Source organism: Acipenser ruthenus, chromosome 18, assembly GCF_902713425.1.
Source record: "Acipenser ruthenus chromosome 18, fAciRut3.2 maternal haplotype, whole genome shotgun sequence".
Classification (NCBI taxonomy): Eukaryota; Metazoa; Chordata; class Actinopteri; order Acipenseriformes; family Acipenseridae; genus Acipenser; species Acipenser ruthenus.
This window is the reverse complement of record NC_081206.1, coordinates 16876618-16883668: the sequence shown is the minus strand read 5'-3', so window position 1 is coordinate 16883668 and position 7051 is coordinate 16876618.

Genomic DNA, 7051 nt, shown 5'->3' with positions numbered 1-7051 from the left:
TGCAAAAAAAGGGATATGAAAAACTAAATCCCTCAATATGGCATATTTGACTAAGATCCTTACACGTTTGTCCCTAGTCCTGTCTTTGAGACAGGGTGAGGAGCCCCCTTGTTGCATTATTGATTCATTTTGTTCTAGTGTGGCAGGGATAGGGTTAAAATTGCCTATCCCTCATGTAAATTGGTCACTGGCTCCCTCCATTCCAGACATGTGACTGGAATAGGGGAAATGGAGCCAACTGGCAAATTATCCATTTAAATAATCAATTAGGCAAATATATCCAGGCAACAAAAAGCTCAGTGAATATTTTCATCAGGGAAAGCTGCAGGTTTGGGTTAAAAAGAGGGGTTTTATTTATTCTTTTGTTAACCAACTATAAAAGCGCACAAAAGTGCCTAAGTGTACTCTTGCTTTGTGTGAATCTGTCCCAGTTCTTTTCAGGCTGGTTTCATGGTCTAGATGGAAACGAGGCACTAGGCCCGGGTTTCTATACCAGTGCCGAGCCCAGTTTCCAGGGAGTAGCTGTGAACCTGCCAGTCAGGAGACCTGGCTCCCCTCCAGAGGACTTTTAATCTGCTTACAGCCTTCAAGCAAACTGAACAGACATAAAGTCCTCTCCCTGCCACTCTTACTTAACTCTCCTCTGCCCAGCTCTGAAACAGCAATACCTTATTGTTAATAACAGCAGGAACAAACCTGAAGATACACCCTCACCTGAGATTTCATAGTGTCAGGCCGCAAGCTGGATCCCCGGGATCAAATCCAAAAGGTTTGGTTCTTGAAATCTACCCCAGTGACTGGAAACAGGAGTCACTGTTCATGGGTTTGGAGTTATGCACAGGGTACAGCAGTATCTTGAATCATACTGCCCATCTCCCAGTCCCTCAGCACTAAACACTAAACCATACTGCTCCCCTCCCAGTCCCTCAGCTCTAACAACTTATCTGCTCCTTGCCATTCCCTCAGCTCTAATGACTAGACCACATTGCCTCCCTCCGAGTCCCTCAGCAATAAACACTAGGCCACACCACCTCCCAGTCCCTGAGTTTTAACCACTAGACAACACTTCTTCCCAGTCCCCAACTTACACTGTGAAATCACAATGCCTCTTCTCATCCTGAAATACTAAAACAAAAGACTGCCAAATAGTGTTGGCACCTTAAAATCATTTAAGTTCAGGTCTAAGGCAACAGTTTAACAGCAAGGAAGCCCCTCCCCCTGCTGATAATCAACGTTCCTAACCTAAGATATCATTGTACCACAGCTCAGGGAATGAGAAAGTAAAAGTTTACTCCTGGTGGTTTTTAGCACTGTAAAAACAATTACTGAGTTAATAGTTTAATTCGTCTGCTCTATGAATATAACAACAACTCCAGCAGGCTCAGTCCTGCCTGTCAACTTCCCTGGATAAAGTCGAAATCCTGACATTCCTGAGAACGCAGACGCATTCCTGAGTCTGAAATGGAAACACTCAGCATACATGCTGGGAATAATCTTATGTATGGTACATGTTGCTATGGAGAAGGGATGCATGTCCCCTGGACAGGGTTGTAGTGGAGAAGCCCGTGCATTACTCTTCTAGGTTCTGCATAGCTAGAGCAGCGCTTATCCAATTGGGATGGAATTTGGCAAAGACATTCATTTTCAATTCATTACTAATTGAGAGTAATGTGGGGGTATGTAGAGGCTGTTTGCCTGTCAGTTTGCTTTAACATGTATCTAGAGAAATACTTATCAAATTATAATAAAACTTGTACAAGTTTAATTTATAACTCTAGGCATTAACAGAGCTGTCTGTCTGATGCCTTTGTCACAATTACATGCACTGTGCATATTATTATTATTATTATTTATTTCTTAGCAGACGCCCTTATCCAGGGCGACTTACAATCGCAAGCAAATACATACAAGTGTTACAATACAATTCATACAATAAGAGCAAGAAATACAATAATTTTTTCAAGTGTGACAAACCACAATTCAATAATACAGCAGATAATAGTGAAAGTTACATCAGGATATGATTAAATAGTGATAGTTACATCAGGATATGATTAAGTACAAAATACTACAGGTTAAACACTTGGCAGATTACAATATTCTGAAGTACAGGATTAAATGCAGTAAAATAGGGGGCAGATAAGAGCAAAATAAAGCATATTTAAATGAAGGGTGATAGTGTCCCAGGATACAACAGAGGAGTTCTACAGGTGCTGTTTGAAGAGGTGAGTCTTAAGGAGGCGCCGGAATGTGGTCAGGGACTGGGCAGTCCTGACATCTGTAGGAAGGTCGTTCCACCACTGCGGAGCAAGGGTGGAGAAGGAGCGGGCTCGGGAGGCAGGGGAGCGTAGCGGAGGTAGAGCCAGTCTTCTAGTGCAGGCGGAGCGGAGAGGTCGAGTGGGGGTGTAGGGAGAGATGAGGGTCTGGAGGTAGCTGGGTGCAGTCTGGTCAAGGCATCTGTAGGCTAGTACAAGAGAACTGGATGCGAGCGGTGATCGGGAGCCAGTGGAGCGAGCGGAGTAGTGGAGTAGCGTGGGCGAAGCGAGGCAGAGAGAACACCAGGCGAGCAGCAGAGTTCTGGATGAGCTGGAGCGGACGGGTGGCGGACGCAGGGAGGCCAGCCAGGAGGGAGTTGCAGTAGTCTAGGCGGGAGAGTACCAGGGCCTGGACCAGGAGCTGGGTAGCATAGTTGGTGAGGAAGGGTCGGATTCTTCGGATGTTGCTCAGGAAGAATCGGCAAGTGCGTGCGAGTGGAGATGTGCTGGGAATAAGAGAGGCAGGGGTCTAGGGTGACTCCAAAGTTCTTAGCGGAGGAAGAGGGAGAGAGTGTGGTAGATTCCAGAGGAACAGAGATAGAGAGATCAGAGGAGGGGGAGGAGGAGGGAAAGAAAAGGAGGTCAGATTTAGAGAGGTTGAGTTTGAGGTGATGCGAGTGCATCCAGGAGGAAATAGCAGACAGACAGGTAGAGATACGGGAGGAGATGGTGGAGTCAGAGGTGGGGAAGGAGAGGAAAATCTGAGCATCATCAGCATAGAAATGGTATGAGAAACCATAGGATGCGATGAGGGGGCCCAGGGAGCGGGTGTAGAGAGAGAACAGGAGAGGACCCAAGACTGACCCTTGGGGGACTCCAGTTAAGAGAGGGTGAGGTGTGGAGGTTGCTCCACGTCAGGTTACCTGGTAAGTGCGGTTGGAGAGGTAGGAGGAGAACCAGGCCAGAGCAGTGCCAGAGATCCCCAGGTCAGCAAGAGATGATAGTAGAATAGAGTGATCAACAGTGTCAAAGGCAGCAGAGAGGTCGAGGAGAATTAGGACAGAGGAGAGAGAGGCAGCTCGGGCACACTTAAGTGAGTTGGTGACAGACAGGAGGGCGGTTTCAGTGGAGTGAGCAGAGCGGAAGCCAGATTGGAGAGGGTCAAGCAGAGAGTGGTTGGACAGGAAAGCAAAGAGCTGGCGGTGTACAGTCCGCTCGAGGGTTTTGGAGAGGAAGGGTAGGAGGGAGACAGGACGGTAGCTCTGGAGGGAGGTGGGGTCAAGGGTAGGTTTTTTGAGGAGGGGAGTGATAGAGGCTTTTTTGAAGGCAGAGGGAAAGATGCCAAAAAGTAGAGAGGTGTTGAGGAGGGAGGAGATGAAGGGGAGTAGAGCAGGAGCAGCAGCTTGAAAGAGGTGAGTGGGGAGGGGGTCCAGGGCACACGTGGTGGGTTTGTGACCCTGGAGCAGGGAGGAGAGGTCAGAGTCTGAGAGGGGCAAGAAGGTGGAGAGGGAGGGCGAGTTAGTAGGGGATGTAGTGGGTGTAGGGGTTGGAGCAGGAGGGGGTGCAGGGGAGGGAGAGGTGTTAAAGAGTTTGCGGATATCTGAGATTTTAGAAGAGAAGAAGGAGGCAAAGTCGTCAGGGGAGATAGAGGAGGGAGGAGGAGGGAGGAGGAGGGGGGGGAGGGTTTAGGAGGGAGGAGAAGGTAGAGAATAGTTTACGTGGGTTGTTAGTGGAGGCTTGGATTACAGATTGGAAATAAGCACATTTAGCAGAGGAGAGAGTAGAGGAGAAGGAGGAGAGGAGAGTGCGGTAAAGGTCTAGGGCAGCAGGGAGTTTGGTTCTCTTCCATTTCTTTTCAGCAGATCGCAGTGTGATTCTTGCCGAGCGGAGCACAGAGGAGAGCCAGGGATGGGGAGGGGAGGGGCGAGCAGGTCGGGAGGTGAGGGGACAGAGGGAGTCGAGGGAGGAGGTGAGGAAGGAGAAGAGGGTGGAGGTAGCAGAGTCTACGGAGAGTTGTGAAAAGGAGTCGATAGGAGGGAGGTGAGAGAGAGCAGTGGAGGCAAGGACAGAGGGGGAGAGAGAGCGGAGGTTACGACGAGAGGTGACAGTGGGGGTAGGAGGAGCAGGGAGAGGGGGGAGAGACAGAGAAAAAGAGATGAAATAGTGATCAGAGAGGTCCAGGGGGGTGACAGAGAGGGTGGAGGGGCAGCAGGCCCTGGAGAAGGTGAGGTCCAGTTGACGGCCAGCTTTGTGGGTAGGAGGGGACGGAGAGAGACAGAAGTCGAAGGAGTGAAGGAGAGGGAGGAATCCAGCAGAGTGGCTGGGGTTGGAGAGATGGATGTTGAAGTCACCCAACAGGACAGTCGGGGTAGACAGAGAGGGGAGGGAGGAGAGTAGATAGTCGAGTTCATCCAGAAAGTGAGTGAGAAGCCTAGGGGGGCGGTACAGAACAATGAGCAGGAGTTGACAGGGAGAGGTTAGTTGGACTGCATGAAATTCAAAGGTACTGACAGAGTGGGAGGTGAGATCGGAGGGGACAGAAAAGAGTAAGGAGGGAGAGAGGAGAAGACCCGTCCCACCTCCCCGTCCAGTGAGACGCGGGGTATGGGACAGGACGTAGAGAGAGGACAGGGCAGCAGGAGTAACAGTGTTATCAGGGGACAGCCAGGTTTCAGTAAGAGCAAGGAAATCGAGCAAGAGGTGGGAGGCAAAGGCAGAGATGAAATCAGCTTTGTTAGCAGAAGAGTGACAGTTCCAGAGTGCACCAGAGAGTGTGCGGGAGGGGGGGAGAGGCAGAGAAATGAGGTTAGAGTGGTTGGAGGAGCAACAGCGGAGGGAGGGCAGAGGACGAGGACGGGAGGACAGAACAGGGATGTGAGAGACAGTCATAGCAGGACAAGCAAGACAAAAGGCACAGTAGGAGCAGTGGGGTGGAGGATACAGACCTGACTAGTAGATGGCTTCTTCCAGAGCGCTGTTAGGTTCGGATCTATTCGACCAGTGTCTCAGCGCAGGCCTCCCCTTGCTGGACTCCCACAGCTAGACTCCCGGCTCTTTTGTTGAGGCTCTTCAGTTTGCTGGCGCTTCTTGCTGGCGCTAAAATAAGCTGCTTGAATAAATGTTGTTACACCTGCTTGGCAAAAGAACCAACTAAACTGTGTGGAAACCAATCAAATAGCAAAATCAACTGCTAATCAATTTAGCCACTCACCTGGTACTAATCACACACTAACTCAGCCAATTCAAACACCACCTTACAATGTCACCAAATGTAGTAGTTACAATTACTAAAAGCAGGAACTTATCTATCTGCCTCTGTCCCTGGTTACCTGTAGATGTAGGTCAAGGTGATTTTATGATGGATAATGGATTTGCTGCATTTTTACTTTTTTCTTCTTACAGTTGCAGTACCCCACAATCTTGTTCGGTCTTATGTTAAAATAGACAGCAGTGTGGAGTAGTTGTGGGTTGTGGGTTCAATCCCCAGTGGGGGACACTGCTGTTGTACCCTTGAGCAAGGTACTTTACCTAGATTGCTCCAGTAAAAACCCAACTGTATAAATGGGTAATTGTATGTAAAAATAATGCGATATCTGTATAATGTAAAATAATGTATAATGTGATATCTTGTAACAATTGTAAGTCGCCCTGGATAAGGGCGTCTGCTAAGAAATAAATAATAATAATAATAACAAAACACTTGACTGTAAGATATCTGGACAAAAAAGAAAATAGTACAATTATATTTCCAACATTTTGTCAAGAAGCAAATGTTTCTTCATCCTTGCTGCAATCTGGCTCATGGTATGTCTCAAGCAACAGAAATATGGCTAAACAGAATAAACAGAAACATTCCTTGTGGAAGTGAAACCTTCACACAGGCGTGGCTGTTTGTTATTTCATTGGCTTACGAACGGCCGTCATGGATTTTGTCTCTCAACTCAGGTCAAAACGTGTCGACTCACATCCTGAGGTGGGTTGCTGGGACCCGGCTCAACCCGGGTACGACCCTGGTATGTGGTTTCACACTATGCGGGATTGTGACCCAGGTAGCCAGAACCCAGGTCGGGACCCGGGTAGGACTGCCAGTGTGAAAAGGGCTTTAGTCTAGCTCAAAAGCAAAAAGCAATACGTTTAAAGGCGTATTTACCAATGCTTTAAAAATAACTTCTCTTTAGCAATAATAATATATCGCTGCACCCCTTTTCTTGTGCTAAAAAATCCTTTTTTTTTTTTTTTTAAATTTCTTATACTTTAACTTTGGATATATACAGTAGTGTGCACATGTATTAGAACCCCTCATTGCTCCTGTTGTTTTGATTTGTGCATATGAAATCAAACCACTGTAGCATAAAATCTGCAAATTAGTGATTGTCTAATTTAATTGATGACTTTGATAGGTCACACATCAGTTCATTTAAAATAGTAAGAGAAAAGGAACACATAGGCACAAATGATAAAAGACATGAGCCTTTTTAGAAGTTGTTTAAGATGCCTAATTAAAGCACAAACTGGTCTAACAATTGTCATGCAGGTAAGTATATAAAGCAGGGCTTCTCAACCCTGGTCCTGGGGACCCCCTGTGGCTGCTGGTTTTCATTCCAACCGAGCTCTGAATTACTTACGTTTAACAGTTGCATATTTCAAGTTAGCTTAACATTTGATAAGTACTTTGAACTGCAACTGTTCAAGAGCTGAAAACAAGTAAAAAGGTCTAACTAAGAAAATTCAGTTCAATTAAGGGTCTAGTTAAGCAATTGAGAGCTTGGTTGGAATGAAAACCAGCAGCCACAGGG